The sequence below is a fragment of the Cervus canadensis genome, chromosome 6 (genome assembly GCF_019320065.1).
Source record: "Cervus canadensis isolate Bull #8, Minnesota chromosome 6, ASM1932006v1, whole genome shotgun sequence".
Lineage (NCBI taxonomy): Eukaryota > Metazoa > Chordata > Mammalia > Artiodactyla > Cervidae > Cervus > Cervus canadensis.
The window spans coordinates 72,284,387-72,295,599 of record NC_057391.1 but is presented as its reverse complement, the minus strand read 5'-3'; the positions used below and the strand labels follow the sequence as shown (position 1 = coordinate 72,295,599).

The following is an 11,213-nucleotide window of genomic DNA, read 5'->3' as shown; positions in this document are numbered from 1 at the left end:
AAAATTGCTATTGAATCAATGTGGGAACATGTGAAAAAGACTGAGAAAAAAATCATAAGCATCTTAGGATATGTCTGTACTCAGATTGCCTTGAAGTTCTTACTCTTACTTTAAAGAAACCTGAAATGGAAGATTCCAGTAGAATGTAAGCTCTTTGATTACAGAGACCTTGCATTGTTCACTGAGGTATCTCCAGCACCTAGAATATTCCTGTAGTAGGCATATTCTAGGCATATTATATGTATATTTATTGAGATATTTATAGAGATTAGTGCAGTAGAGACAGACTGGATTGAGAAGTCTTTCCTTTGAAAAGACTTTGAAACTTTGAAACTTCTCTGACCTAAGAAGCTACAGTGAGGACATGTGAAGGTAAAAACACCTCCCCCATTTCAGACTGCGTTGAGATTCTTTGGATTTGAATATTCTTCTGTGTATTAACCTTGTGACCTTGGACATTAGCACACTTCTCTAAGGTAGAATTTCCAACTGGTGGGTAAGGAATGGGTTATAGGTCTGCTAAGAATTTGATCTTCTCAATGCTTGGATTAGCCGGGTAAGGCCCAGGGCAGCCAGAATCTCTGGGCCCATCACCTCTGGCACCAGCAGCCTTATTTCCTTTCTATAGTCAGAAATATACAAATTTCCACATACGTTTGTATACGTAAGTATATGTGTATGTGTATGTATATATACATTTTTTCTTTTCTTTTTTTTTTTTATGGAACGCTTCACGGATTTGCATGTCATCCTTGCGCAGGGGCCATGCTAATCTTCTCTGTATCGTTCCAATTTTAGTATATGTGCTGCCGAGGCGAGCACCATTTTTTCAATGTTCTATATGTATCGTAACATGGAAAAAGTTGGAAGCACTGAGAGTCGCAACTTTAGAGAAAGACAAATACCATATGATATCACTTACATGTGGAATCTAAAATAGGACACAAATGAATTTATCTATGAAACAGAAACAGGCTCACAGACATAGAGAACAGACTCATGGTCGCCAAGGAGGAGTAGAGGAGGGACGGAGTGGGACTTTGGAGTCAGCAGATGCAAACCAGTATACATAGGATGGATGAGCAACAAGGTCCTGTGTATAGCACAGGGAACTATATTCAATATCTGATGATAAACCATATGGAAAAGAATATTAAAAATAATGTTTGTATAAGTGTAACTGAATCACTTTTCTGTGCAGCAGAAATGAACACAAGATTGTAAATTAGTATGCTTCAGAAAAAAAAAGGAGTTGCAGCTTTACTTCCTCAGCTAAACAACCCTGTTCTGCCTTCGTCCACAGATTATTGCGAGGATCACATGTGTGACATGCTTTGAAAACCACTGATGGTTATACAAATAGGAAGCACTGTGACAGACCTGGTGTCAATCAGTAGCACAAAGAGAGTTCGATTTCATGTCTCCAGCCCTAGTTTCCTCCCCAGATTCCTAAATCAACAAAGAAACAAGAAGAACTAAAAAAAAAAGAAAGAAAAAGATGACTTATAGAGGTCCGAACATTATCCTATTTCTGATAAATATGTAACAATAAGTGTAACTGTAGGCAGATGAGGTTTCCAACACTGAACTTGAACATTAGACCAGTTCACCCAGCCAGTCACAGGAACCTCTGGACCATACTTGCCTGCCTCCCACCAGAGGAAAGCTTGTCCCTGGAATTGCAAAGCAGAAAACATACTCCTTGTGTGCAACTTACTCCCAAAAGACAAGGAAGGACTGGTTCATGCACATCAAGTTTCCTCTCCCAAATTTACCGATTAGCTATGTCACTCCACCTCTCCTGGGAAGGAGTGTGTGAAGGGGAAAAGGGGTTGCAGAAGGGTTGCACTAGCTGAGCTCTTCCATGTGGAAGAAAGCACATCAGATGCAGCATCTTGAGATTTGAGAGGAGAGTGTGGTCTCTTTAACTGCTCTTTCCTGGCAAACACGGTCAGGGAGGCACTGGATTTTTGTTCTACCACCAACAAAGTCTCAGTGCTCTGCCGCCAACTTCTGGGGACAGAGAAGCAGGAAGTGGGACATTCATCTTGCCCAGCCAGATCAAGCAGGGACAGTCCGGCCCTGGCAGTGGTTTTTTGATCCCTGAATACGGGTAAAGGGTGTGATTCTGGAGTCACACTGTGATGCCTTCTTGATTCCCCCAGCTTCTCTGCTGTGACACAGATAATAGCCACCCTGGCTAATGTTTCTGCAGGGTTCTGCTGGTTACCATTGGAAGTACAGCCAAGACCTTCTTCTCTAGCCCATCCATAAATTTTTAAGCACCTAATTTTCTAAATTAAACCCTTTTCTGCTTAGAGTGTTCCAGTGGTGTCTGTTATCTGAAACATAAGAGTGGTGAAAAACATTTTACCAGTATTAGCCTTTCCCAGAAACCTTCCTCCCTCTCCCCTTCCCATCTTCCTGCACTGGTTCTTCTCATTTCTTATTGACCAGCATTGGGTCACATACCTATAACTAAAACTATCACTAGCCAAGGGAACACAAGTTCCATGCTTGGATTATACGAATCATCAAATCATCATACTGGAATGATGAGCATTCCACTTATCTACACCTGTATTTTCCCACTTGGCAGCCCAGCTCTACTTGTTCTTTGTCTTGGGGTCCAGTGTGTAGAACTGAAAAAGAAATTGTCAACATACGAAGGCTAACCTTCTTTTAAGCTACCCCTCCAGACTCCTAGGTTCTTCTCTCCTTATAATCTAGGCTGTTTGAGAGTTCTCTTGTCTTGAACTACACAATAAATATCCATTGAATTTAATTGATTTAATTTGAGTCTAGCAGTTTCATAGGCAGCCCTGGGTTACCTACAAATAAGCTACTATTTATAGAGAGCAGACCACAGAGCAATTACACTGAAGTTATAGGCTATTCAAGTCCATGCCTTAGAATGGTGGTAGGAAATTCAGTGGAACTTACTGCCAACCCCTCCCCTCCAACTCATTACTTGAAGAACACAGACCTCTGGTGCCCTTGAAGGAAGGAGACTGCTGACTTTCTGATGGTCACCTGGGCTCTTTTTTCTAGGGTAATCCGATCTTTCCTCCTTTCTTAGTCTGAGATGGTGATGTCATTTTTGAGTGTTCTAGTGATTTTGATTAAAAAATCTTTCCTCTTGGAGATTCAGGTCAAATCAGTGAATATATAGATTATTCACTTCATGCAAAGAACACTTGGGGCTGTAGAGTACATACCTCAGTTCTTATCCTCAAATGATTTATAATCCATTGGATCAGGGGCAAGAAATGCATAGATAATGATTTTTCTTGTTTATTTTTCACTACCCAGCTCACTGTAGTGCTGGAGAAGACTCTTGAGAGTCCCTTGGACAGCAAGGGGGTCAAACCAGTCAATCCTACAGGAAATCAACCCTGAATAGTCACTGGAAGGACTGATGCTGAAGCTCCAATACTTTGGCCACCTAATGTGAAGAGCTAACTCATTGGAAAAGACCCTAATGCTGGGAAAGATTGAGGGCAGGAGTAGAAGAGGGTAACAGAGAATGAGACAGTTGGATGGCATCACCGAATCAAAGGACATGAGTTTTGAGCAAACTCCAGGAAATAGTGAAGGACAGGGAAGTCTGGCGTGCTTCAGTTCACGGGATCGCAGAGCTGGACAACAACCACCTAGCTCACTGAAAGGATACTTAAAATCTGTACTTCTGAATCATCTGAAGATGTGTGTTTGGGGAAGCAGGAAAGAATTTTACTTCAGCTCATAAAAAAGTCTACAGAAATCTTATAAGTCTTTTTCTGGAGTTTGAATGAAGCCACTATTTCAGGTCCAAGAGAATTGCTGGTCATGATCCCTTTAGGGTCCTCTACTTGAAGGTCAAGAACTGTGTCGATTTTAACCATTTTTTAAATAGCTATCACAGCTGAACTGTTAATGCATACTGGCAGGGTCTTGATAACCTTTGTCACTTGTCTATCTGCAGTTTCCCACGATTTCATGTTCCTCTGCCCTGTCTACCCCGCCCAGTGATCTCTCCTCAGCCACACTCAGCCAGTGCGGCTGTTTCCATGTCATCAGTAGCTTCTGCTAATGTTGAAAGTCCCTGAGGACATCCCACCTATAAAAATCAATTTCTGGTGAAAACAAAAAGAATTTGAAGGAGAGGTGAAACTTTCAAACTTCTTTAAGTCAAATGAGACTTTTTTGTAAAGTCATGTCACCTGGTGAGTTCTCAACCCAAGGCATGGCAGTCAATTTGTGCAGATGATAAAAGTTCTCAGGGTCAGTGAGGAGGGACCATTAACATCCAAATATGTGATCTAGGTCCTACACGTGTATACTGGATAAACAGTGCCTAAACATTTGTTATACACTGAACCGTGTGCCCCAAAATTCATTTGTTAAAGTTCTAACCTCAAAATAGGAATTATCTCAGACATCTGAGTTACCTTACCACGTAACAGCATTTGGAGATAAGCTTTTAGAGAGGCGATCAAGTTCAAAGGAGCCCGTTAACAAAAGCACTAATCCAATCCAGCCATCCTTATAAGGAAAGGAAATTCGGAGGTACAGAGACACCAGATGTGTGCACTCTCAGAAGAAAGGCCACGTGAGCACACAGCACAAAGTTGCCTGCCTACCAGATAAGGAGCAGGGCCTCAGAGGAAACCAGACCTGCCCACACCTCGATCTTCAATGCCAGTCTCTGGAACTGTGAGAAGACAAATGTCTCTTGTTTTAGTCACCCAGCTTGGGCTTTTTCATTATGGCAGCCCTAGCAAACTCAAACCACATTTATTACAGAATTCTTTACTGTAGTGTTATGGCAAAGATGAGTTTCTGCAACTTGAAAGTTTCTTTCAAGTACTCACTGGTTCTGGGTGATTGGGATTACAAAATAAAGCACAGCTGACTCAGCACGGAGAGCAGGTTTTGCTAGAGGGAAGCAGTGGGCAAGACGTTCTGCAGTCTCAGGAAATTATACCCCTTGGCACCTGTAGCTGAATTTTCTTACCCCTAAAAATGATTTTTGTAATTGTTTCTTTTAATCTTTTCACTCCATATCCTCTTCTCTCCCCGCTCTGCCACTCTTCCCTATTAACTGCACCCCCTACACGACCACATCCATTTGCCCTCCAGCAAGCCCTGGCATCCATTTCCAGCTTTGCTGAATAAAAAGATAAAATAGCTATTGTTTTGTTTTGTTTTTAAGGCTTTAAGCAGCTCTCCCCAGCCAAAAGTTGGAAGCAAGTTTTAAAACCTGGTTGCAAGGGTAAGATTTTCAACTTGGCTTCTCATCAGTTGGGAAGATGGGCTCAGAATAGTGGGCAGTCATCCCGAGGTACCAGGAGAGAGTTCACTATGGGAGAAAAACACCTGAAGGCTCTGCTAAGGGTACTTGCATTTCCAGGGCAAAGGGGCACAGTGGGTGAGGCTCTAGGGAGGACACCTATCTGAGTGGAGCAGTGGGAGTCTCTGCTGATAGCTTGTGGGGCTTGGAGCCAGGGAAGCCCCAGTTAGTGACCGCGCGAGTCTGTCTCCCACTGTGGGTGCCGTGGTGCCAACTTCCTCATATAAGGTGGTGGATCTGACTCTGGGAGACCTAAAGAAAGTCACTTCACTCCTCTGACTGAACTACTTCCTGACTGTTAAGTAAGGTTAGAGCAGATGAGTCACTTTCCATTGCTTTTAATGAACTTTTGTAAAAAGAACTGTGAAAAGAGCTATAATGTGGAAAGAACTGTCCTCAAAGTCTTACACAAAAGGTCATAGTTAAAACAAGCAGACACATTGCTGGCTTAGCTCAGGACAGAGTTCCATTTGCCCTCACCTTGTCCAGCACTCCCTTCTTCTCCTTCAGGCAACAGCCAAGCACTCTCAGTGGATCTCCTTGGCTGAAGGAAGGTGAAAAATCATCAGATTTGATTATCTCTAGGGCTAGGATGCTGAGAAATGTTTAACAACAAACTGGGTGGGGGCGGGGGTGGGGAGTTGCTGATTTGTAGTGTTGGCTGACTTCTGTGGTGTGGATACTACCACCATGGCTACTTTCAAGCTACTGATGTCACATCACAGAACCAAAAATAGATGGCCAGCCAATGAATGATACAACGGCCCAAAGAGGCAATGACCCAGCCCACACTCAGGAGGCTCTGTACTTCGAGTTATTTGTGCAATCAGTTGTGAGGATTTATACCCATCCAATGAGATTCTGTCATCCAGTCTTCCATGGAGCAGGAGGTACCAACTGTGGCCACAAGCTTTCAGCAATGCCCTAAGTTAGTGGGGTCTCCTTAGAGAACATGCAACAGAGACTTCATCTGATGGCCCAAGCTAATCATAAGTGAAAACTCAGTCATGCCAAGAGGCCAACATAGGCTCCACCTAGACCTCCAGGCAGCCATGCCCACACTGCCCTGAGGGCATATGATTTCATTGTGTCTTATCACTTCACCTGGTTACTATTTTCTTCAGGTAGGATCAGTGTTTAACTCATCCTTTTGTCCTCCCATTTTTTTCCCCCAGAGTCTTTGAAAATAGTAAGGGTGTTTAACAGCAAGTAGCTTGGATTCTGAACTAGATTCCTCAGAACCAAAAATTTTAGTTTTCTTACTTATTAGTTATGTGACCTTGGGCAAACTACATAACTTCTCTGTATGAAATTATTTCATCCTCAATGAAATATGGATAATAATAGTACCAATTTCACCACCTATTTGGGAGGATTAAATGAGTTTCATTCATATAGAGAACTTAGTACAGTGATTTTTACATAGAGTATGAAATTTAAATATGAGCTATTAAAATATTATTATTTCGTGTAGTATATATGTATTATCCATTGCCATTATGTGCGAGATGAATGTATGCAGGTGAACAAATACATGGGAAATAAGGGACTGAATGGATGTGTAGTGGGATTCTTCTGAAAAACAAACACCAGGTCTGAGTTTATAATAATAATTGCAATAATATCAGTAACTGTGGCTAGCACTTATTAGATGTTTAAAATGTATTTCACAAGCATTATTTCATTAAATCCTCATAAGAATCCTAAGAGGAAGGAAGTACCACTAGTTGGATTACACAGATAAGAAAACCCAAGCCTTGGAGCATAAATAACTATCCCAAGATCATATAAGGGGATTGGAATGCAAAAGTAGGAAGTCAAGAAACACCTGGAGTAACAGGCAGATTTGGCCTTGTAGTACAGAATGAAGCAGGGTAAAGGCTCATAGAGTTCTGCCAAGAGAATCCACTGGTCATAGCAAACACCCTCTTCCAACAACACAAGAGAAGACTCTGCACATGGACATCACCAAATGGTCAACCCCGAAATCAGATTGATTATATTCTTTGCAGCCAAAGATGAAGAAACTCTACAGTCAGCAAAAACAAGACTGGGAGCTGACTGTGGTTCAGATCATGAACTCCTTATTGCCAAATTCAGACTTAAGTTGAAGAAAGTAGGGAAAACCATGAGACCATTCAGGTATGACCTAAATCAAAACCCTTACGACTATACAGTGGAAGTAACAAATAGATTGAAGGGACTAGATCTGATAGACAGAGTGTCTGATGAACTATGAATGGAGTTTTGTGACATTGTACAGGAGACAGGAATCAAGACCACTCCCAAGAAAAAGAAATGCAAAAAAACAAAATGGCTGTCTGAGGAGGCCTTACAAATAGCTGTGAAAAGAAGAGAAGCTAAAAGCAAAGGAGAAAAGGAAAGATATACCCATTTGAACACAGAGAATAGCAAGGAGAGATAAGAAAGCCTTCCTCAGCGATCAGTACAAAGAAATAGAGGAAAACAATAGAATGGAAAAGACTAGAGATCTCTTCAAGAAAATTAGAGATACCAAGGGAACATTTCACACAAAGATGGGCTCAATAAAGGACAGAAATGGTATGGACCTAACAGAAGCAGAAGATATTAAGAAGAGGTGGCAAGAATACACAGAAGAACTGTATAAAAAGGATCTTCACGACCCAGATAATCACGATGGTGTGATCACTCACCTAGAGCCAGACATCCTGGAATGTGAAGTCAAATGGGCCTTAGGAAGCATCACTATGAACAAAGCTACTGGAGGTGATGGAATTCCAGTTGAGCTATTTCAAATCCAAAAGATGATGCTGTGAAAGTGCTTCACTCAATATGTCAGCAAATTGGAAAAACTCAGCAGTGGCCACAGGACTGGAAAAGGTCAGTTTTCATTCCAATCCCAAAGAAAGGCAATCCCAAAGAATGCTCAAACTACTGCACAATTGCACTCATCTCACACACTAGCAAAATAATGCTCAAAATTCTCCAAGCCAGGCTTCAGCAATATGTGAACCGTGAACTTTCCAGATGTTCAAGCTGGTTTTAGTAAAGGCAGAGGAACTAGAGATCAAATTGCCAACATCCATTGGATCATTGAAAAAGCAAGAGAGTTCCAGAAAACTGTCTATCTCTGCTTTATTGATTAAGCCAAAGCCTATGACTGTGTGGATCAAGATAAACTGTGGAAAATTCTGAAAGAGATAGGAATATCAGGCCACCTGACCCACCTCTTGAGAAATCTGTATGCAGGTCAGGAAGCAACAGTTAGAACTGGACATGGAACAACAGACTGGTTCCAAACTGGGAAAGGAGTACATCAAGGCTGTATGTTGTCACCCTGCTTATTTAACTTATATAGAGAGTACATCATGAGAAATGCTGGGCTGGATGAAGCACAAGCTGGAATCAAGATTGTTGGGAGAAATAACAATAACCTCAGATATGCAGATGACACCATCCTTATGGCAGAAAGCAAAGAAGAACTAAAGAGCCTCTTGATGAAAGTGAAAGAAGAGAGTTACAAGTTGGCCTAAAGCTCAACATTCAGAACACAAAGTTCATGGCATCCAGTTCCATCACTTCATGGCAGATAGACGGAGAAACAGTGGAAACAGTGGCAGACTTTTTTTGAACTGTGGTGTTGGAGAAGACTCTTGGACATGACTGAGAGACGGAATTGAACTGAAGATCACATGTTGTTGTTCAGTCGCTAAGTCTTGTCCAACTCTTTGCATCCCCATGGGCTGCAGCTCACCAGACTTCCCTGTCCTTCATCATCTCCCAGAGTTTGTTCAAACTCCTGTCCATTGAGTTGGCGACGCCATCTAACCATCTTATCCTCTGTCGTCCCTTTTTCCTCCTGCCCTCAATCTTTCCCAGCAACAGGGTCTTTTCCAATGAGTCAGCTCTTTGCATCAAGTGGCCAAAGGACTGGAGCTTCAGCCTTCCAATGAATATTCAGGGTTGATTTCCTTTAGGATGAACTGGTTTGATCTGCTTGCAGTCCAAAGGACTCTCAAGTGTCTTCTCTAGCACCACAGTTTGAAAGCATTATCACATGGTCAGTGAATGACGCAAATATAGGTCTTTGGACTCCAGAGCTTGAGCTCATTACCACTAGTCTCTAACTGCTACCTGCATAGCCCTATCAGCTAGCTCCTGTCCTCCAACCCACTGCCCTCTCCTCTGTACTGCACCCTGCCCCACTATCTTCTCCCTACCCCCAGCTCTCCTATCTTCATCTACCCCTTTGAGTCCATCCAAGACTTACCTACCTCCTTTCTGAAGACTCCGCAGACTGTTTCCCTTAGTATGACAGTCTCAGCACTTTCACATACTGTGTGCCCCTCCCTCTCTCCTGCCTGGGGCTAGGCTGAGACTCTTTCTGTGTCACACAAGGCATTCTGGAGATTTTGCAAGATTGACATTAAATTCATGCTCAGATTAAGACACTGCCCCCAAGCCCCATGATGCAGCCAGTCCCTGCTGAAAACTACCCTGCACATCTATCAGGATTCCCCAGAAACCACACTCTGCTGCTAACCCTGGTGGCAGGGGGTAAAATGGGAACAGTGGGAAGTTCAGCAGGCTAAACCAAGCTCTGAAAGTATTAATGATTCTCAGTCATCTAGGCTCAGGGGTGCAGAAGAGGGTGTATGGCTAAAATCATCTGAGAAACATTCTAGCTATTTCTACAGAGGAGACGATACAGCCTCACATTCAAGGAGCCTACAGCCCTCTCATGGATGCGGAATCCCTTTAAGAACATCTATATGGCAACCCACTAGTGAATGCAATTACAGAGCACAGAGAAAGAGAGACTGAGGGGGTGGGAAGTTAAAAAGAATGCTCAGAATGCAGTAGAACCTTTCAGAGAAAGGTTTCTAGAAGTAGTGAGTAGATTGCATAAAAATTAAAAGTATTTTCTTGGTACAAGTTCAATACATGTCCATGACAAACAAATCAAAAAATATAGACAAGCAAAGAAAGGGATTTTTTTTTTTTAAACCACCTACAATCTCGCCCACCCAAACACAACTTCTGTGAAGACTCTCAACACCTTGACAACCAGATTTTGCAGGAGGCAATGTGCCAAGCTGGAGCACAGGTTGTGCGTATGGGGCTGGGAAATTGGCTGGGGGAGGAAGTGGTCCTGGCATTTTTTAGTCTATGCTGGAAGTGATAAGAAATCTATCTGATGGGATGAGGAGGTAGAAAGTTGAGGAAGAAGACTGAAAGAAGATCTCTCAGACCAGGAAGAGAGGAGAAACAGGCAGTAGTACCAAGGAGCCTAGCTAAATAGTGACAAAATTAAAATACTTGTAACAGCAATAATAGCAAACATTTGTTGAGAGCTTACCACATATGTGACATTGTGCTAAGCATTTTATAGTCCCTCATCTTATTTAATTTTCATTTCACATAAAGCTTTTCCCAAGCTCATCAATAGATGTTTCTCTCTCTCTCTCTCTTTTTTTTCTTTTGGCCATACTGCACATCTTGTGGGATCTTAGTTCCCCCACCAGGGATCTAACCACTGGACTGCCAGACAATTCCTAATGTTTCTTACAGAGTATTCTATAGGCTACCTGGGCAGGAGGAGAAGGAGATGACAGAGGATGAGATGGTTGGATAACATCACCATCTCGATGGACATGAGTTTGAGCAAATTCTGGGAGTTGATGATGGACAGAGAAGCCTGGTGTGCTGCAGTCCATGGGGTCACAAAGAGTCGGACACAACGGAGTGACTGAACTGAACTGAACTATCCCATGGTTAGGCCCCAAGGTGTTTGTTAGATTTGTTTGTGCCATAGTTAGACTGCAGGTCATCTCCAGACCGAAATTTTCAAGCCAGGGTCACAAGTGAGCTTGCCCAAAAAATTACTATAAAATGGGGG

General features: G+C 42.4%; 1 non-coding gene across 1 annotated transcript; it reads right to left on the bottom strand.

The window, feature by feature from the left end:
- Positions 1 to 715: 715 nt before the first annotated feature.
- Positions 716 to 822, bottom strand: LOC122444395. The gene has a single exon (XR_006270238.1). It is a non-coding gene; the product is annotated as a U6 spliceosomal RNA (small nuclear RNA).
- Positions 823 to 11,213: the final 10,391 nt, after the last annotated feature.